The sequence below is a fragment of the Lithobates pipiens genome, unplaced genomic scaffold (assembly GCF_037356315.1).
Source record: "Lithobates pipiens isolate NorthernLeopardFrog02 unplaced genomic scaffold, aLitPip1_a1.2 Scaffold_13, whole genome shotgun sequence".
Classification (NCBI taxonomy): domain Eukaryota; kingdom Metazoa; phylum Chordata; class Amphibia; order Anura; family Ranidae; genus Lithobates; species Lithobates pipiens.
The window spans coordinates 356,138,482-356,160,719 of NW_027507718.1; the positions used below are offsets into that span (position 1 = coordinate 356,138,482).

The following is a 22,238-nucleotide window of genomic DNA, read 5'->3' on the forward strand; positions in this document are numbered from 1 at the left end:
CGGCTATAGCAGGGCTCAGACAGGGAGATCGTCACGCTCCAGGTCAGCTGGACTGGGGGGTGTAAGTTCACCTTACAGATTTTTCTTGATTCCAAGCATGCGTGAACTTTTGTGCACCGGCCTTGTGTACACACGATTGGAAATTCCAAAAACAAAATTTTGTTGGCGGAAAATTTGAGAACCTGCTAGCCAACATTTGTTGGTGGAAAGTCCAACAACAAATGTTCGATGGAGCATACACAAGCCAACAAGCTCACATCCAACATTTGTTGTCAGAAAATCCGATCGTGTGTACGGGCCATTAGTCTTATAATGAGCAGCTCTCAATATACACTTTTTTATATTTTTTATTATTTATTCATCATTTATTTTCTAATATTTTTCTACACATTTGATAGACGTAAAATATTCTCTGCACTTAACACTTTGGTATTGCGTGGATGTGGAGATTTGTACTCAGTCAATAATAACTATTGTTTTATTGCTATTACAATGATGATGTTATAAAATGAAAGTGTAGGCTGTGGCCATAGATCTCATTTAAACTCAGCATAAATAGGCCTTTTGTCATAGAAGGTCTAATAAGCAGTTGGGTACAATGCAGCAGTAGTGTCCTCCAATCTGATGTATTCACATCGAACATACTGTATATTATAACCAGAGGAATTCATTCGTGTATAAGTCAAAAGACAGAACACATTCACAAAGTGTACAACTTTTTATTCTGAAAAAGGGCACCCTTGCTGTTTACTGAACACAGGAAGTCAGCCATTTGACACAAGGGCCATTCAGAGAGCACTTTGTATTTTCTCGATTAATGTAGATTGGTGAAGGTGGAGATTGTGAGATCACCACCATAAATCTCCAAATCATCCAACCTTTAAACAGTTCTGTTCACCTAACACAGGAAACTAAGCGAAAGCAGAGTAATGACCTTATCAATGTGCTGCTGTTCATCCTTCATTGGTCTTAGACCAGGCCGTATAGTACAATTGCACACAATTTGCAGGGAGATGGCAGGGTAGTGTTGCACTGTGCCTGGGTCATAAGACTTAACAGAGTTTAATATCTTTGGCAAGTTCACATATGTGCATAGTTAATATATGATTAGCTAATTGCCTGGAGTTCATCTTTTGAATATTATGGTAAATAAATTTGACTTACTTAAAGGATAACTCCACTTTTTTGGGAAAGAAATTAGCAAAACATAAAATAATATAGCATATACAATTACGACACAAGTCATATTGTAATTGAATGTTATTAAAGATTTTCTTTCCTTTTTCATCTGCAGAGCTGTAATTCTCTGAAAAATGCAATATGGCTACCTGGAGGTGTTCTGTACACAGATGGTGTACAGAATGCCCCCCGGAAATGTCATTTCCTGTTTGTGTGAAGTCTGAAGTAAGATTCCAATCATATTTTGAGCACCCCCTACAACAAAAACTTCATTTTTGGTGAGATAGTCTCAAAGGGAAATCTTAATCTAAAGGGTTGCAGACCATGCCACTACCCTCATTAGAGCCCTGCAGGTGCAGCAGCTGATTGATAATTATAAAACCACTCCTATACAGATTCACTTTGCAAATGCATACAGACAAACAAGCTGCTATTCATTCAGAATAACAAAAGGTAGGAATCTGCCTAGTGGAGTTACTCTTTCAATGTAAAGTTAAAAGTCAAATTGCTTTAAAAAAAGAAGAAAGAAAACTTTAAACAATAAGCTATATTAACCTGCTCTGTGCAAGGGTAGTGGTGATCCCCCACTGGCACTGTCTGATTCTTCTTCTTCCGAGTGCCCCCTTAGCAATCCGCTTGCTATGGAGATACCCATTTTGGGCATGCTGCCAATTTAGGCTGTGTGCATAGATTGACACACACAGTGCACCTAAGCCCTGCCCCTGCTCCATGATCACAGGCGTTTGACTGACAGCAGCAAGAGCCTATGGTTCCCGTTGCTGTCTGAGCCTCCCATGAATCCAGGAAGTGGAGGAAAACTGCTGCAGCCAGAGTGATGAGACAAGCCAGGTAAGTGTTTAACAATGCGGTGGTGGGGACAGGGGTAATGGGAATTTTTTACCTTAAAGTGGTAGTAAACAGCTGGACTTCTTTTTTTGTAAGGAAAACAGGTCTGTAGGTGCTGCAACCTTTCTACTGCTACATAAAAGCCCCGCCCGGTGCTCAGATCTTGAGACTGCTGACACCACCAGCATACCATAATAAGGGAAGGGATGATAGGCACTCAGGATGACATCCAAAATGGTATTTCTTTATTAAATAAATGTACAGAGCTGTAAAACATCCTACGCGTTTTGGACGTTAGTCCTTAATCATGGCTGAGGACTAACGTTCGAAATGCATAGGCTGTTTTATAGCTTTGTACATGTATTTAATAAGGAAATATCATTTTGGATGTGGTCCTGAGTGCTAACCATCCCTTTCCTTATTCTTTTTTTTGTACCCTGCAAGGTAAAGTCATAATGTGCTAGTATGCATTGCATATTAGCACATTATGTTAAACTCACTTTAAGACAAAGCCCTCCAAGATGTCAGAGCTGCAGATGCTCCGATTTTCACTGGTCTTCCTTCTGGGTTCGCACAGTTACTGCACAGAACTCTGAAGGAACGGCCCAGGTGGCCGTTCCTTCAGAGCGCATGCACCAGTGATGTCACTTGCTGCAGATACAGTAAATATTTCCTAAACGGTGCACGTTTAGGAGATATTTACACTACCACTACTATTGGTAAAAGTCAGAGATGGGAGTTTACTCCCACTTTAAACTCCCTGGCGGTATGATTATTTCTGATTTTAGGTGCTGAAAGTGGTACCATTATTTTGCATGGAAATTTGGCGTTTTATATTGTAGGCCTGCAATTCTTATGAATAACTCATCCCGGGTATGATAAAGTTTGAAACACAAAATCATAAATTATAATATAATAAATAACTATAAATAATTATAGCAAATAATAATATCATAATAATAAAAATTATTCAAATAATGTAATCAAATAAAAAACACTGAAATTTGCTCAGTTGCAGAATTGTTGATGTCATTAGATTTAGTGTTTGATGACAAATTTCCCCAGAAATTGCTATCGCTATTCTGCAAGTGATTATAATTTATTATCGCTGTTTTCTAGCTGGTCTAAAACCACTTTTGACATAAAGGGACACTTTTTGGTTGCTATGGACAATCTCCAAATTCCAGGCAGAAAAAACAGTATTTATAATATAAAAGTGCATGCAGGGCACTGGACAGACCACTAGGGGCAAAGGGGGTGTATACTTTTTTTATACAGTAATGTAATCTGTAAGATTACAGTACTGTATGTGCATTGTGTGCTTTTACTTTTTTGAATTTGGCGCCGTTCTCCGCTCCCGTGCGTCGCAGCGTCGCAGGGAACGGAGCTCGGTGGCACCCGAGCACTGTGTGAATTGAGTGGAGGACGGCTCGCACACACACAGCGGGGAGGACAACGCAGGATCCAGGGGACAAGGTAAGTAACTCTCCCTGTATTCTGCAATGCGATCCCAGGGTTACCGCTTATGGTACTGAAATTCCACCTCAAGCCAGACTCGGGAATACCACCAGGGGGGTTAATGCATACTATGAATAATGTAAAAATGCTGTGACTTTAGAACCACTTTAATGTGGTGTAGGGAACTATTTGACCACAGAACTCTGATTCTAGGTGGCGGCAAAATAAAAGTTGTCTAGTGGGCCTCAAAACTGAAATGGAATCCCTTCTGCTCCCTGCTTGGCATACACTATACAGCAATCAAAATCATCTTCTACAGCATTCTAATCAACTACTACTTTTTTAACATAGGACTTATTACTTCTGGGGATAAAAAAAGGTCATGTAAGTATAATGGAAATGTGTAAGTTATGTATATAATTGTATTCTATTTTATATGTATTGCATACTGCCCTGCACATGGCACTAATAATGTTTTCAGAACACGTTTGCATTCTTTTGAGTCCTGATTAGAATTAGCCTGCCTATGTAATGCCCCTTGTTACCATATATGTACAATTGTAATATTAATGTGATACCTACATAATCATGTGTATAAAAACCTTCAATTGCGTCATAATAAAACAGAACAGTTAATTGGAAAGATGCTGATCGTATCTTTTGTGTCTGTTCCCTACTGCAGTAGTTATTATTAATTTGGAACCACTAATCAATATGAGGATAGGAGTTGCCTATCTATAAAATGTCCAGGTTATAAGCTACATCTACATGTACAGTGTGGTATCACCAGTGTGAAAAATGTATGTATCAAACATTGCCTTGAAGTAGTATGAAATCACCATATTGAAGTATAGTAGGAAATGTACATCCTGTGAATAAAGTCACCCTTTTAATAAATACAAAGCACCAGCTGCTTAACAGACTACTAAACCTAAAACAGGAAGGTTATATTATGTAAAAGAAATACATATTCAGAGAGATGTGTGAAAATGTACCCACACTCTCACTCTCACTAAAAACTCTCACTAAAATAGAGATACTGTATTTGACAATTATGTAACTTACTATGGAACATATTGTTCTGTGTTAGCAGAAATGTTAGGTAAAGCGAGTCAATAAAATGGCACTTGGTAGTTTTCTTTTATAGGATTACTGGACTGGTACTGGGCCGTAAGTCTGAATATATGATTCTGAGTTATAACACCTTAAAATGAAATTTTGGACAAACAATGGGGAAAAATAAAATATATGCATGTTTAAACAGTGTATTAGCTGTTTCTCTGAATTTCAACAATAATTTTATATATACTTTGTTTGCATTGTCTTCTGAAACTTCTACATACACGTATTGGTTAAATCCCAAGTGATGTCAACTTGGTTTGTATGAGGACAGGGGGAGGCTCCCAATGGTAACTACTGTTCTGGGTGGATTTCTTGATGTAGGTTTCCTTATGTCAGAAGACACACAAAATACACAAAGTGCACAAGAACAATCACATCCTCAGGGCGTAGTCCCAGCTGCTTTTTTTTTAGTTCTGCAAGATCTTTATATGTATTTAATTGAAATCATTGAGGTTGATTTTCTCAAAATCTGAGTCCAGCTAAAACATTTTGTTTTATAGTTGTAGGAAGGGAGGCAAAGGTAAGAAGAAGGGATTGAACCCCTGGTGGGTTTGTTTTTACAGATTGTTTTGCTTTCTGTGCCTCCATTGAGATTTCCCCATAGGGATAGGGGAATTTCTAGAGCTGTCTTATAGCTTGCAGCCAAACTCTTTCTAGTTAAATCTGGAAGGGCTGGTCCAAATATTATGACTGGTATTTTGTTTCTGTCTGGTGAAAATGCCCCCCCCCCACCTCCATTTCTTAAAGGGGAGTTCCAGGCTTTTTATGTTTATTAAAAGTCAGCAGCTACAAAAGTGTAGTTGCTGACTTTTAATAAACAGACACTTACCTGTTCCATTGTCCAGTGATGCGGCCGAATGGGGTGTTGCTCCTCTCCCCCTCCTCTATGCCTCCATTGCCACTCTGGGCACCCGGCCTGACAGCTTTCAGCTTCACACCCGGGCACTCACGGCGCTGCGCTCCCAGAGTGGACAGGCGATCTCCTGGGGCCTGTCACGTGTCCTAGGAGATCACCTAGAGGGAGGGGCCGCCTAAGGTGAAAGGAGGAGTCGCCTTGGGACAGGAAGTCCCCCTTCTAATGAAGCCCCCACCCCCCCCCCCCAAAAAAAAATGTGGCATGTAAGGGGGCAAGGAGTGCTTAAAGAGGAAGTTCCATTTTTGAGTGGAACTCCGCTTTAACCTGCGATCAAAAAGAAAGAAATATAAGTCAATTTCCCCACCATTGTCCTAGACAGCGATAAACACTTGCCAGAATTATTATTCCCACTTTTATCCAAGACTTCTAAAAAAGTTACAACTTCTATTTGGCCAATATGAGAACCTGATCATTTTGAGCATTCGAGTGTAGAGCAAAAAACTTTTTGTTGCACATAATTGAAACAAACGGAGCTTCACATAAGCATAAAAATACACTTTTTTAGTAAATGAGCACCAATTCTTTGAAAACCTCTGGGTGGCATTATACCCAATTTTAACTAGCTATAGCAGGCCATGTAGTTGATAAAGGATTAAAGTGGTTGTAAACCCTCCCTAGTTAATTTTAACTATAGGTAAGCCTAGAATAAGGCTTACCTATAGATAGTGGAAATGTCTCCTAAACATTCTCAGTTTAGGAGAGATTTCACTTGTAGTGCGCCGATGATGTAAACGGAGCATGCACTATAAAGAAACTGACCTCCGTGTCATTTCTTCCCCCAGCGGGTGCCATTACTGGTGGCTCCCACTCGCAAGCACGAGAGTGACGTCATGCGGCTTTGGCCAATCACAGAGACGGAGTCCGTAGCCCCTGGAAGGAAGAGGGGAATAGATGGATGCAGCCTACACAGGGGACAGTGATGGATTCGTTTGCAGGTAAGTGTCACATAATGGGCTAGTATGCAATGCATAGTAACCCATTATGCTTTTAATTTGCAGGCTTTACAGAGAGCAAAAGAGGAAGTAAAACCCATCAGGGTTTAATTCCTCTATAAGAATAAGTCGCAAAGGCCATCTATATCCAAATGCTTAATGGTTAAAAGGGAAGTAAATAATTTTTATTTTTGCAGTTTTATACTTGCCTAGGTGGATTTAGCATCAGTCTGATGCTGCATCTGTCCATTGGCACCTCTACACCTTCAATCACTCATTTTCAGGGTTCCATGAGCAGAGAGCTGTAGACTGTCAGTGATAGCTCTCTGCTCTTCTCCCTCCTCGCTCATTGGAGCACAGGGCTATGAAGGAGGCAAAGTGGCTGTCTCTGGCTCTCAGCGGCTTGCTGAGAGGCTAAGCTGGGTGTCAGTCCAGGCACCTGTTGGATCCAGACTCCATGGTCGGGATGAAGCAGCACTTGGACTGGCATTGGTGACGTCAGTAGAGAGCGGCCTTTGGTCCGCTCTCTGCTGAAAATGGGTTACAGGAGTGCAAAACAAATTGCACTCCTGTAATCCATAGGAGATGTCCAGCCAAACGAGCTTTGGCTATACTTATCCTTTATGCAAGCACCAGAGGAACCTGCAGAATATATAGGATAAAATGAATGCACATATAGTTAAACCTGGTGGTAAATGGGAGTTGGTCTATGAGTCAATAGGGGGAATTTACTAAAGCTGGAGCATGCAACATCTGATGCATCTCTAGATAGAAACCAATCAGCTTTCAGATTTTATTGTCAAAGCTTAATTGAACAAGCTGAAGTTAGAGGCTGATTGCCTGCCATACACAGCTGCACCAGATTCTGAGTGCAACGGTTTTAATAAATCTCCTCCAATATATTATACATTTTGAGACAATTTATTCTTATTTTTGTCCCTAATTTGATGTTGGTATTTATTTTAATTTCTCTGCATGAACCCCCTAGCCTCTTCTTGGGATGTTTTAAGATCTAGTGGCGCATTTCCTTTGAAAGCCAACCCATCTTTAATTTATGTCTAAAAGCCAAGTAAGAACTTTCTCATAGCTTTCTTTTGTCTGTAACAACCCACTTCAAAAAAGAGATCTTCTGTGATGCTAATTCTTAAGCATAGCAAACCATAACAACCATTTAAAACTCACTCAGCCAATGTCAGATCAGTTCATGACGGATTCTGATTTGATGCTTTTGGTTATCACGCATAAAAAGAAGAACTCTTCAATGATTATGGAAATAGTGTTAGAAAAGTCAACACTGCTAAAAATGGCAGCAAGAATATATTTACTCATCAGCTGAAATCAAGTAGTATGAGAACAATGAAAATCAAGCTATTAAAATCCACAGCATTTTCAAACACAATGAAATACTTTTCATTTCCTTTTTTTTTATTCCAGTACTGCATATTATAACTGCACTTCAATCTTTCATAAATCACCTTCCATTGCCTTTGCATGGTCCATATGTTATTTCACTCTTCAGGATCTTGATGTAATCCCTACAGGTATAATCCACACTGCCAGCACAGTGAAAACAATAAATTGCAGGATAAGAAACAGGGTACTGAATAGTAATAGAATGGTGTGATATCCAGAAGTACGAATGATTCTTTTATGCTGGCCCTCTTTGACTTTAGCACCCTGCAGCTTGACCTCTGCTTGTCTGATGTATTCCTCCAACTCCTTTCCTCACCATCTGTCTCTTGTGAGAACTGATAGCTCTAATGTTATATTGTTGTTAATCCATAGTCTAGACAATATTTTCCACAGCTCAAGTACCTAGCAGTACTTATAAACATCCTTCTTGCAATGCTACTATGGTTTATATAGTGTAACCTTTAAAGTGGCTGTAAACATAAAAAAAATTTTTTTATATATATATAATGCATTCTCTGCATAAAGGAAAAAATTTTTTTATAGTAGCGCCGCTCCAGCGACACCCCCCCCCCCCCAAATACTCACCTGAGCCAACGCTGTGCATGTTTGCAGCATTTCTTCTCCCTTCTCCTGGCTCTCACCGGCTTGGCTGAGAGCAGCGGGAATCAAAACCTGTGAGCAGAGAGAGGCTGAGCCGGCTTGCATGAGTGCCCCCATAAAAACCTATGGGGGCACTTGGTGGGTGGGAGAAGCCATGAGTGTCGGTGGGCATATATATATATATATATATATATATATATATATATATATATATATATATATATATGTATACAGCTGTGGCCAAATGTTTTGTGAACACAAATATTTTTTGACAAAAATATTAATCTTCACAAAGTCTGCTGCCTCAGCTTTTTATGATAGCAATTTGCATATACTCCAGAATGTTATAAAGAGTGATCAGATGAATTGCATGAACTTAATCCCATGAAAAAAATTTCCACTGCATTTGTGAAAAAGGATTCAGGGCGCCCAAGAAAGTCCAGCAAGCGCCAGGATCGTCTCCCACAGTTGATTCAGCTGCCGGATGGGGGCACCTCCAGTGCAGAGCTTGCTCAGGAATGGCAGCAGGCAGGCATTAATGCATCTGCACGCACAATGCTAACAAACCTATTGTCTATTTATACGCAGACACTAATTGTGATTTAAAAGCCACAAATTCGGGAAATTAACCTTTAATTGCCATTTTAACCTGTGTGTGCCACCTTCTGTGTCTGTACCAAGGCCAAACATTCCAGGGTATATAAACTTTTTATCAGGTCCATTTCTGTTATTATTATGATTTAAAAAGGATCCAAAAAAACTATTTGATAATAAATGGCTTCATGTGATTGCTATTCTTTAATAAAAGACAGTTTTTTTTGCCATGATCAGTCATATTTTCAATATTAATGCCAAAATTTCACAATTTCTGCCAGGGTATTCAAATATATATATATATATATATATATATATATATATATATATATATATATATATATATATATATATATATATATATAGTAAACAGAGAAAAACAAGAATTATCATCAAAAAATATAAATCATCCAAAATTATTCCAAAGATTGACACACTTTTATACAACACAATTTTTTAGTTGGTCACCAAGTAGAATCTAGATTTGAGCAATTTTATTGAAGGAAACCTGACATCAGAAACACCTAAAAGCGAGTACTGAAGGCTGACCTCCTTATGACAAAGGTAGTCACCTATCTGTCATGTCGACCCCTTTCATCAATCATTCCATCACTAAAGCAATCATTAAAGGCCAATAAACAAGTATTAATTTAAGGACATTTGATTTTCCTCCAACTTTTCTTACCTATGCACTTGTTCCAGGTCTCCGGCTCAATGTATTATAAGTATGACCAAAGCTCATTTGATCATACTTCTCCTGTTAGTCACAGGAGTGTGATTAAGTCTGCACTCCTGTGAGCCAAATTCAGCCGACAGCGGGCTTTAGGAATCAGTTCAGGCTCAGCATGGATCCCACCAATAAAGTTGGGATCCGCACAGGTGCTTGACCAGCATCGTGCTTAGCCTCTCAGCACACTGCTGAAAGCATAAGCCAGATGTTCCTGTCCCCTCTACAACTCCACAGTTACTGTCTCTCTGCTTACTGAAGACTGAGAACTGAGCAATCAGCTGTTTTTGATCACTCAGTTCTCTGTGTAGAAGTGCCAGGGGACAGATGAAGCATTGCATTTACGTAAGGAATTATAAATGTTTACTTTTTTAAAAACCTACAAATCTCTTTTTAAAGCTATTGGGACAAAATAACAGTCACAGAACTAGCATTTCAAATGCTAATTATCAATGGTAGCATTTCTATGTATTTTATGAGGGGCTTAAAGTGTACTGAAATCCTCAAAACAAATGTAATATATTACAGCTTAAAAGTCTTTAGATGGATGGTTGCACAAATTTTCTTGTGTTCCGCATATTTTCTTTATTTTCAACCTGTTGTTCCTATGAAAAACACTTGTTTCCCTGAGCAACTATGTTCACTCTTCCACTGTATCTATAGAGCGCGCTGGCACCCAGGCAGGACTTTAACATATCTGCCTTTGTTAATCTTCATTAAACGGGGGAAGGTAAGACAATAGTTTATAGGAGAATGATAAGTCTGTTTTATGCTTCGTGTTCAGCTAACAAGAGGTAACAAGCGCCTTTCATTTTTTCACAACCTCAACAGGCATTTTCTTCAGAAAACGAATGCAGTCACCACATCTAATGATTGGTTAGCTGAAATAATTTACATTTTTGTTCTTGGGTTTGGTTATCCTTTCTTTTAAGCACCTGAATCAGGAACTGTCAACACTGTGCAGTGCCATCAATCAGATTCCAATTTTTATTTCTCAGCTAATGTACAGTTGAATCTTTCTAACTGACGTTCTCACTTCAGACAATGAAAAATTAAGATCTTGTTCTCTTATTTCTAAAATTTGCAAACTCAATGAGACCTAAATATAAGCCACGGCATAGGGAATCAGAGAAAGTACACCAAATACATACACTAACCAGCCACTTTATTAGTGACACCTTGCTAGTACCAGGTTGGACCCCCTTTTGCCTTCAGAACTGCCTTAATTCTTTGTGGCATAGATTCAACAAGATGTTGGAAACATTCCTCAGAGATTTTGGTCCATATTGACATGATAGCATCACGCAGTTGCTGCAGATTTGTCTGAACATCCATGATGTAAATCCCCTGTTCCACCACATCCCAACGGTGCTCTATTGGATTGAGATCTGGTGACTGTGGAGGCCATTGGTGTACAGTGAACTCATTGTGATGTTCAAGAGACCAGTGGTGAGATGATTTGGGCTTTGTGATATGGTGCATTATCCTGCTGGAAGGAGCCATCAGAAATTGGGTACACTGTAGTCATAAAGGGATGGGCATGGTCAGCTACAATACTCAGGTAGGCCGTAACGATTAAACAATGCTCAATTGGTACTAAGCGGTCCAAAGTGTGCCAAGAAAATATCCCCCACACCATTACACCACACCATTACACCACCACCACTAGCCTGAGCTGTTGATACAAGGCAGGATGGATCAATGCTTACATGTTGTTTAAGCCAGAATCTGATACTACCATCTGAATGTCGCAGCTGAAATTGAGACCAGGAAACATTTTTCCAATCTTCTATAGTCCAACTTCGGTGAGCCTGTGCGAATTGAAGCCCACACACGATCGGAATATCCAATGAAATGATTCCGTCTGACCTTTTCTGCCAGAAAGTCCCATTGTGTGTATGCGGCATTAGTGTTGCCTTTCTATCATCTCTTCCCATTCTCCTCTGACCTCTGACATCAACAAGGTATTTTCGTCCACACAACTGCCAACTTCCGCTCACTGGATATTTTCTCTTTTTTGGACCATTCTCTGTAAGCCCTAGAGATGGTTTTGTGTGACAATCCCAGTAGATCAGCAGTTTTTAAAATACTCAGACCAGCCTATCTGGCACCAACAACCATGTTACATTCAAAGTCACTTAAATCCCTTTTTTTCCCCATTCTTGTGCTCGGTTTGACCTTCAGGAAGTCGTTTTCACCATGTCTAGATTAGATGTCAAAGTGCATTGAGTTGGTGTGATGTGATTGGCCGATTAGCAATTTGTGTTACCAAGCAATTGAACATGTGTAGCTAATAAAGTGGCTGGTGAGTGTATATACAGGCATACCCCACTTTTAAGTTCACAATGGGGTTTATTTACTAAATACTGAAAAGTGCAAAATCAGGCTCACTTCTGCATAGAAACCAATGAGCTTCTAACCCCAGATTGTTCAATTAATCTTTGGTAATAAAACGTGGAAGCACATTGGTTTCTATGCAGAAGTGAGCCTGATTTTGCACTTTCCAGCTTTAGTAAATAAACCCCATTGCGTACTTAAAAGTGGGGTATGCCTGCATTATTAATATATCACATTAAAAATGACTTAAAGCTTTTTGAGACAGAGATAATGACCCAAGAGAATCAAATAGGGGATATATTCCTTTACATTACTGGCCTCCCATTATTAAACCCATTTATAGTCCCTATAGGTGGTCTCTCCTCAGTGTGAAATGGCTTATTGAGTACAACAACAGGTTGCAGGCAGATCCATTGCAAAGTAGTTCTAATACAATAAAACAGCTCAAGTCCACTACATGGGAGGTTTTATATACATATCTTTGAATGTTAAGAGCTCTTTTATATTAATCAGCTTGTCCTTTGGATTTTACAGGACATTTAGTAGATGATCAGACAGGAGGTTGAATAATATCGGTGCTACTTGCAGGAAAATAGAAGGCGATTTAAGGGAGAACAGAAGCCAAGTGTATTATTCCGTGGACGGGTGAAATAAAAGAGAGCTCTCTGTAAAATATAGAGTAGCTGCCATTTCTTTTCTGACATTCATTTGACTCAGCAAGTGAAAGCTGTGATGGTTATAGATGTCAGGCGTCAGCAAAGTGGCAGTCACAAAACGTATTCAGTCCTTATGGGTTTAATGCTCTGTCACCTACAAATAGAGGAAATGTGTGCATCCGCTGGGAGATAAAGGTGTGCCTAGAGCAATTCAAGTGTGACTTGTATCATGATGTGCTATTTAGAGAATATAATAGAGCTTCTTTGTATCTACAGCTCGGCACACACATTACAATCTGATTGCACAATCTATTTTATGGTGGCCATACATGCTATGATAAATTATTGATTTCTTTTCTGATAAATCTCTTTTGATAGAAACCTTTAAACTATATGCCAGGACATGGGGAAGTGGACTTTGATTGATAAGTAAAATGCGGCTGCGATTTACAATCATAAGTAATCAATCGCATCTCTGTTTCCACCATGTAATCTCATAATCTGATCGGTAGAAATATGATCGTATTCATGAGCAAAGTATCTCGGTGCATAACAAATCATTAATATTCCATCCTGGCCGATCGATTCAGTTTCATCAAATCCAATTGAGATTGAGTCTACATCGATTAAAAGTTAGGGTAATTCTATTGTTTGTGGCTTTACATAGTTACATAGGCAGGTTGAAAAAAGACACAAGTCCACCCAGTTCAACTACAAAAAAAATAATAATAATAATATCATACAATCCCATATACCCAATTCTATACGCAGAGTTGATCGGCTTTGATTGTTTTGATTGAGTTGCACATTGATCAGATAAACAAACAAAGCATGTGTGACCACCATTAGAGCTACCAAAATATAGGTAACACAAGGGTCTGCCTGATTGGATAAAAATCAATTGGATAACTTGATAAAATAAAATAAATTATTGAGGGAAAAAAAAATCAACTGGATAGTCCAGGTGGGAACAAAATGACATACATTTTATTTAGGTGCAGCGTTGCATGACTGCACAATTGTCAGTTAAAGTAATGCAATGCTGAATAGCAAAACATGAAAAATGGCCTGCTCATGAAGGGGGGTAAATCTTCCAAAGGTTAAAGGGGTTGTAAACTCTTGAGGTTTTTCACCTTAATGAATTGTATGCATTAAAGTATAAAACGTTTCCTAATGCAGCAGCCCCCCCACAGCCCCCCTTTTACTGACTGAAGCCGATCTTTCCAGCAATGAGAACGAGCCCAGCAGATACAGCCACTGTCTCGGGTCCTCATTGGATAGATTGATAGCAGCAGGAGCCATTGGTTCCCGCTGCTGCCATTTAAATCCAGTGATACAGGAACCGGGGGGCGGGGCCGAGTCCTGCTGTTTTTGTCAATGGACGCAGCAGCAGGACTCTGGAGCACGCCCACACGAGTGACCCCATGGGACCCCAGGGGAACCCAATGCAGGGAGGAGCCAGGAGCGCCACTGGGGGACCTCAGAAGAGGGGGATCGGGGCTGTACTGTGCAAAACCCTTGCACAGAGGAGGTAAGTATAACATGTTTGTTATAAAAAAAAAAAAAAAAACCTTTACAACCGCTTTAAAGCAAAGCTCAACCCAAAAGTAGAAGCTCAGCTTATCTGTCTTTTCTCCCTCTCCGGTGCCACATTTGGCACCATTTGGGGGGGGGGGGGGGGAGCGGATACCTGGTTTTGACAGGTACCAGCTCCCACTTCTGGGTGATCTTGCTGCAGTAAGATCACCCTGAAGTTCTGCCCCCCTCCTCCTTCCAGCAATGCCGGCCCATTGAGAAAGTGCAACGTGCTTTGCACATGCACAGTAGGGAACCAACTGTGAAGCCCGGAAGGCTTCACTGCCGGTTTCCCTTAGAAGCAATGGCGGTGACAGCACCCAAAAGCCGATGGCAAATTCGGATGGAGGTAAGTATCCTAATATTAGGTATTTGCAGCTGCTGACTTTTAATTTAGCCTGGACCTCCTCTTGAAGTGGCTATACATAGGGTATCGACCTTATAAATATATATATATATATATATATATATATATATATATATATATATATATAATATAGATAGATAGATAGATAGATAGATAGATATACATGTATTTTTTTTTTTTTTACTAAAGCTATGTATAAGGTCGATACCCTACCTATAGACAGATAGATAGATATCTATCTATCTATCTATACATATATCTATATATATATATATATATATATATATATATATATATATATATATATATATATATATATATAGATATAGATATATATATATATATAGATATCTATATATGTTTTTTAGTAAAGCTACAGGTGATTGTACAGAGGTCATATGGTCAGATTGTAACATGTATGGTGACCCTAAAACTTGGGGTTTACCTATTCCATCAGCCATTTTTTTCCTAAAAAAAATGTATAGAAGACTCTGATTGGCTTATCTGGGCAACACCCCCACTTCTCCAGTTCTCTGCTTTTATCAAGTGTTTATGTGTTGGAGGCTTTCGGTTATTATGTGTGTTAGCTGAACCACTGTGCTTGTTCCTTTGAAAACTCCTATAGAAATGGCCATGAACCGTGCTGGGATTTTCATTGCCAGAAGCCAGTTTTAATTCACTTTACAAATGAGTTTGCCACGTACATGACATCGTGTATTCTCTTCGATCAATACGATTAGTGCAAATCTTCTGCGCAAGCCAAAAAGCTTACACAGACTGCAATTATATAATGAGCAGCACACTACAGAAAGCAGTGAGAAAAGGAAAATCCATGTCATAACCTGCCTATAGCCCCAGCATGATCCACTTCTAATAAACTGAGATCTGCCCCTATGCCCACTTCATCAAACTCAGCAACTTGTAGTGATCACAGATTCATCAGCCCATTCAGGAAACAGGAGGCTTATGATTATCACTTGTAGTATTGTGAGCATTTGGGAGCAGCTGGTAATAAAGCTGTCTATGGAGATTGCTTTCCCCCAGCTTGTGATGTGGAGAGATCTAGCAGCTGACATTGTGCAGAAACAATGCACACAATCTGTGGCCTCCCCAGAAAACTATACATCTACTATACATCTACTATCAGTCTGCTCAGTGTCCCTTCCACACTCCACAACCTGTAAGCAGCTCTCTATACAGAATCATCTATGCAGACACAAAGTTGTTAGCTCACAGCACACACTGGCTGCTTTCAATTGCAGCTTTTAGCGAGACTACTAAGGCAACAGAATGACAAGGGCTGAATGGAAGGCTCATTAATAAAGATCTCACATCACCTTCTGCTCCCCATTCATGCAGCAGAGGTTGTGCACATCAACGGAAACTTTTATATTAACTTCATCAGAAGTTTGCACACTTCCAGCAGACCTGATGGTGTCATGGTTGCATGATGTGCTAATGATCATCACTACACTAACACAATAGATGAGGCTGCTCCCTCTCCTAGGTGTCACAATAGGGATCACACTTTACTAGGGCACTGTACCTGGGCTGGATGAAGTCTTCTTAGGGTAATCCAGAAAAAAAAAAAAGCCACACTAAATCCAACAAAAAGTATTCAGATACAGCAAGGTAGAAATCCCAACAAGTGCTGACAGCGATATCCGAGGCTAGATAGAGGACAGTGCTCTGCCCCCCAGCTGTGTCCGGGGCTCCTCTCCCTGTGTACGGAGGTGTACGGAGGTCAGGACTCAGAGATGGACGCTGGATGGCCGCCAGACTTCAGAACCAGCAGAGAAGTGGACAGCGCCTGTGATCACAGCGCTACTCCCTACTCCCAGTCTCCGATCAAGCCATGCCCACTGCCTCCGATCTGCTCTTCACAGGGACCTCCCCGCCTCCCCGTACTACACACGTCATTTCAGCTGTCATTCCATCTGCTTCTTCCACTCTTTAACGGATTTCATGCAAGCGCTTCAAGTGGAAGCCTCCCTGACAGCACGGAGAGGAGGGGGTGGAGAGCTCCATGGTCCTACACGGATTGGGGGAGCTCCGTGGTCCTACACGGCTTGGAGGAGCTCCGTGGTCCTACACGGATTGGGGGAGCTCCGTGGTCATACACGGCTTGGAGGAGCTCCGTGGTCCTACACGGATTGGGGGAGCTCCGTGGTCATAAACGGATTGGGGGAGCTCCGTGGTCATAAACGGATTACTGGAGCTCCATGGTCCTACACGGATTGGAGGAGCTTTATACTCATATTAAACCCTCCATGTTTGGAAGCACTTTCACCAGCTCATTTCATCACTTACTGACAATGCACACTCTTTATCTTCTAATCCTTGCCTATGTTCCAGTTTAAAGTACTGTAGTTCTAAAGGCTTTTTTTTACTATCCTAAATTGGTTGTAAACCCTCATCTAGGTAGGGGGGCAGGCAATTGCTCTGGTGTCCCCTCCAGCACAGAGGGTGGGCCCCCTCTAGGTGGTGAGGTGCGGGCAGCGGCTCTGGTGGCACCTCCAGAACAGCGAGGTGGAAGCAGTGGCTCTATGGCGGGTGGTGAGGTGGGAGCGGCGGCTCTGGTGTCTCCTCTAGCGCAGTGGGTAGCGAGGTGCGAGCAGAGGCTCTGGTGTCCCCTCCAGTGTGGTGGGTGGCAAGGTGAGAGCAGCAGCTCTGCTGTACCCTCCAGCACGGTGGATGGCGAAGTGCGGGCAGTGGCTCTGGTGTCTCCTCCAGAATGGCGATCTGCGAGCAATGGCTCTACGGCAGGTGGCGAGATGTGAATAGTAGCTCTGGTGTCCCTTTCGTGGCTCTGGTGTTCCCTCCAGCACGGTGGGTGATAAGTTGCTTGTAGCGGCTCTGGTGTCCCCTCCAGCGCAGCAGGTGGCAAGGTATGAGCAGCGGCTCTGGTTTCCCCTCCAGCTTAGTGGATGGCGAGGTGCGAGCAGCGGCTCTGGTGTCCCCTCCAGCATGGTGGGTGACGAGTGGCATGCAGCGGCTCTGGTGTCCCCTCCAACGCGGCCGGTGGCAAAGCGTGAGCAGCGGCTCTGGTGTCCCCTCCAGCTCGGCGGGTGGCGATGTGCGAGCAGCGGCTCTGGTGTTCCCTTTAGCTCGGCGGGTGGTGAGCTGCGAGCAGCGGCTCTGGTGTCCCCTCCAGCGCGGTGGGTGACGAATTGCGTGCAGCAGGTCTGTTGTCCCCTCCAGCACGGCGGGTGGCAAGGTGCGAGCAGCAGCTCTGGTGTACCCTCCAGCACTGCGGCGCTGGTGTCTCCTCCAGAACGGCGATCTGCAAGCAGTGGCTAAACGGCGGGTGGCGAGATGTGAGCAGCGGCTCTGGTGTCCCCTCCAGCATGGCGGGTGGCAAGGTGCAAGCAGCAGCTCTGGTGTCCACTCCAGTATGATGGGTGACAAGGTGCGAGCAGTGTCTCTGGTGTCCCCTCCAGTGCTGCGTCTATAACAGATTGAAGGGGGGGTAGCCTGCGTAAGGGTAGGCCATTAAGGAGAGAGTTGCATTAGTCAAGGCGGGAAATAATCAAGGAGTGAATAAGTTGCTTTGTGGTGTCATTAGTCAGGAAGGGTCGAATTCTGGAGATGTTGCGGAGGTTAAGGCGGCAGTATTTAGCCAGTGATTGGTTGTGGGGCTGAAGTGAAGGAGAGGTCAGAGTCAAGGATTACACCCAGTACCCTGGCATGTGTGAAGGGACCAATGGTTGTGCTGTTGATCTCAATGGTAAAGTCACTGGGGGGGGGGGGGGGGGGGGGCGGGAAGGAGGAAATATAACAAGCTCAGTTTTAGAAAGTTTGATTGTGAGAAAGTGGTGTGGCATCCATACCGATATGTCATTCAGTAAGTTTGAGATTCTTGAGGAGATCAGGGGGGTGAGTGGAGGAGGGGATAGATAGATCTGGGTGTCATCAGCATAGAGGTTGGAAGCCATGGGAGGTTATCAACTGGCCCAGGGAAGAGGTATAGAGTGAGAATAGGAGAGACCCAAGGACGGAGCCTTGGAGTACCTCAACAAAAACAGGAAGGGGAGCGGAGGAGATGGAGTTGTAAGTGACACTGAAAGGGCACTGAGATAGATAGGAGAACCAGGATAAAGCAGAATCACGGAGGCCAAGGGAGTGTAGTTTGCTGAGGAGGAGCAGGTGTTCAACTATGTCGAAGACAGAAAAGAGGTCCAGGAGTATGAGTATGGAGTAATGGTTCTTTATGGCTTAGTCCAATAAGAATGTTTTTGTATTATTTACTTTCTTCTGGGTGACCACATCACTGTCATTGTCCATGGTGATGTGAACTATTCCCATTGGTGGGCCAGTGGAGGGGTATTCTTAGGATCCAGAAAGAGATCTAACATCAGACAGAGGGGAATGATTGGGACCAGCCAACAAGGGTTAACATTGGAGCTGGGTTAGCAGTCCCCAAAGGTGGAAATAGCGTCAGCGAAGGACCTGAAAGGGGGATTCAGGTGATTATAATTGTCTTCACCAGGTAAGAAAAACCTTACATATACAGTAGTAGGATGGTTTAGAGGGTGGTTGGATTCAGGAATGGAAAAAGAATAGATTTTTTGTGGAGTTTGGCTTAAAACTAAACACGCTGAGGGTTTAATACTACTTTTACTGCTCTGTCTTCAGCAAAGTCTAACATTGTGTGCCTCCCAGAGCAAAAATATGGGAAGGGCTTAGCACCCCATCCACTACAGACTGCCTGGGGTGGATACAAGACCAGTCATCCTGCACAAGGAGAGAGAGCAACAGTGACTGATCTTTTTACTGGAGTTTTACCCTGGATTATTGCAAAGATGTGAAAGAAATACACAAAAGGTGCCAAGATTTACATGAGAACACACAACAATATTTGCTTATGTCAGAGTTCAGCTTTAAACTGTATCTTCAGGCAAATATTAAAATCAACATGCAAATAGTGCAGTACACTTTATATTTAGCTTTGCTATGTCCTTAATTTTTCTCCCTGTGCATTCCTTTTTAAATTGTTTGTTGCCTCTTTCAGTTCTTTTTTGTCCCCTTCATTTCTATGAGAGAGATGAGAACGTTGGCTGGAATTTCCTAACCAATGTCTAGTACAGTCCACCACTAACACCAATTCCCAGTCACTCAAGGCTCCTGTAGTACCCCACGGACCACAAAGGAAGAGGGAGGTACAGGAGTTTGTGCAGCCATGTGACTGCAACAAGATGAGAAAAAAAAAAGGTATTTAGTTGGTATTAAAAAAAAAAAAAAATTCATAGCATGGGCTAACAGCACAGTCCCAGAGGTCCATATTTGACTGTTGGAGTAGCAGGCCTTGCCTTCTTACGTTTATTCATAGCTTTTATCCAGAATTCATATACTCACCCACCCAGTGACTCCAGCATTGTCCTGCTGTGATCCACAGCTTGGCCGCCACACAACGGGTCCTACACCACTCTTTTCATCTCTGATGTCACTGGGAGATAGCTGTCCCTTCTAGGTACAGGCAGTTGACCCCTTGATGACAAGTTCCAGGTCTACCATCTTGCAGACAGAAGCCAATGTCTCCAGAGGAGCATTTAGGAGCTGGGGAACATTATTTACATCTAAGCAAGAATTTAAATGGGGGACAGGCTGGATCAAAATAAATAAATAAATAAACAACACCAACACACACGCACACACGAAAATATGTTAGTTATTTTACCCTGTGAAGGGGGAAGGAATGTAAATTGAGAATGTTTTTTGTTTTATTTCTGGAGGTCTGCTTTAAATTTGACCATTCCCTGTATATTGTTGTTGTGTATCCACATTGAACAAATTGTGTACTATCAGTAGGGTGATATTGAGTACACAGTATTGTGTGATTTTACATCTGTACAGGTTCACACTTTATTGACACAGAAGAAGAACATGTGCAGAAGCATGAGTTTATCTAGCAAGTACTGTACATATACTGTACACAACTATTAAACCCTCAAAGTAAATCATGTTTTCATGTATATCCATCTGCCCTGTTCAGAATTTTTATTTATTCTCATATAACTTGCTTGCAAATATATGTATTACCTGTGCAGTTAATCAATAGCAGGTGGGTAGGTCAAATGTCCTCTTCATCTCTAGCCTTTCTGTGAGTGGCAGGACTTTGTTGTGTAGTCATTAAATAGGAAGTGTGCGCTCTACGGAGGCTTCATAGAGACAGCATTAGTGATAGGAGCCACTGCAGCAAAGGAAGTGTAGATAGGGAATATGAACAGACAGTGTATTCCTGTGATAGACAGAAGTAACCGAACAAAAGCATGCCATTAGCAAACAAGAATATGTCAGACTATTTATTTATTTTTTTTCATTTTCAACTTGGTTTAATAACACTTTAACTATATATTCAGTACCAACAGGTTATCATCTATAGCAGAGTGAAAGCAATCTAGCACTGTCCACTCACCAAAGTATTCCAGAAACGCACCCGGTCTCTACACGGTTAAAGGTAACCTGTACAGAAAAAGATGGCAATTACCAGTGCTGTCTTTCCGCTCCTTCCAAAAATGCTGGATGCCTGGCTGCCATGGTGATTCAATTAATTCAATATTTTCTAAGACCCTGGAATAGGACAAGTGTGCGGCTTATGTGTACTGGCTCCACTTTGCATGCTTGGCCTGGTGAAGTGACTTAAAAGCATTCAATTGTTCTAAAGGTAAAAACTTTTTACCTTAATGCATTCCCTGCAAGGCAATGTTATAATGTGCTAGTATGTACATTATAGCATTGCCTTGCAGGGAATGCATTAAGGTAATGCATTAAGGCATTGCATACTAGCACATTATGAGAAACTTACCTTAGAACAAATCCCTCCAGTGCCGCAATGTCACCAACTAGAGAGCTGACATCTTCCCCCAGTCTTCCTTGTGGGTTTGCGGCCTCCATCTACATGAGTGGTCAGGAGCATGATGGCGTCAATGCCACGTATGCACGCGGGAGACACCATTTATGCCACAGGCTCTGAAGTTCCAGCACTGTAAGCCAGACCTTCAGAGCGCATGTGCCGGTGATGTCATTGGCAACATGCACTCTGAATATCTCCTAAACTGTGCAAGTTTAGCAGATATTCACAGTGCCTACAGTAAGCCTTATTATAGGCTTACCGGTAGGTGCAAATGGTGTAACAGAGTTTACTGCCAAGGAACTCCTTTAAAAGAGTTGTAAAGTCAGAAGGTTTTCTTTATCTTAATGCATTCTATGCAATAAGGCAAAAAAGCCTTCTGTGTGTGGCAGCCTCCCCAGCACCACATAATACTTACCTGAGCCCATCTTTATCTAGCGATGTCCATGAGTCCCTCGGTCGTCCAAGACTCTCCCTCCTGATTGGCTAAGACACAGCAGCGGCTCCCGTGGCTGTCAGTCAAAGTCAGTTAGCATATCAGGAGATAGAGGGGTGGGCCGAAAGGCAGCTTCATATCTGAATGGACACACAGAGCTGCAGCTCTGCTCGGGTGCCCCCATAGCAAGCTGCTTGCTGTGGTGGTACTCGACAGGGGGGAGGGACCAG

At 41.9% G+C, this 22,238-nt stretch overlaps 1 protein-coding gene across 4 annotated transcripts in view; it reads right to left on the reverse strand.

Annotated features, from left to right (window-relative positions):
* FSTL5 (follistatin like 5) overlaps nucleotides 1-16,659 on the reverse strand; it is an 808,279-nt gene extending 791,620 nt beyond the window's left edge. For 2 of the 4 annotated variants that reach the window (XM_077477144.1, XM_077477141.1), the window contains exon 1: nucleotides 16,269-16,659. The gene's annotated coding sequence lies outside the window, so the exon portion shown is untranslated. Of the gene's footprint in view, nucleotides 1-9,745; nucleotides 10,022-10,944; nucleotides 11,090-16,268 lie in introns of those variants that run through there. The other 2 variants (XM_077477142.1, XM_077477143.1) reach the window with 2 other exon arrangements.
* Between the last annotated feature and the right edge of the window lie 5,579 nt (nucleotides 16,660-22,238).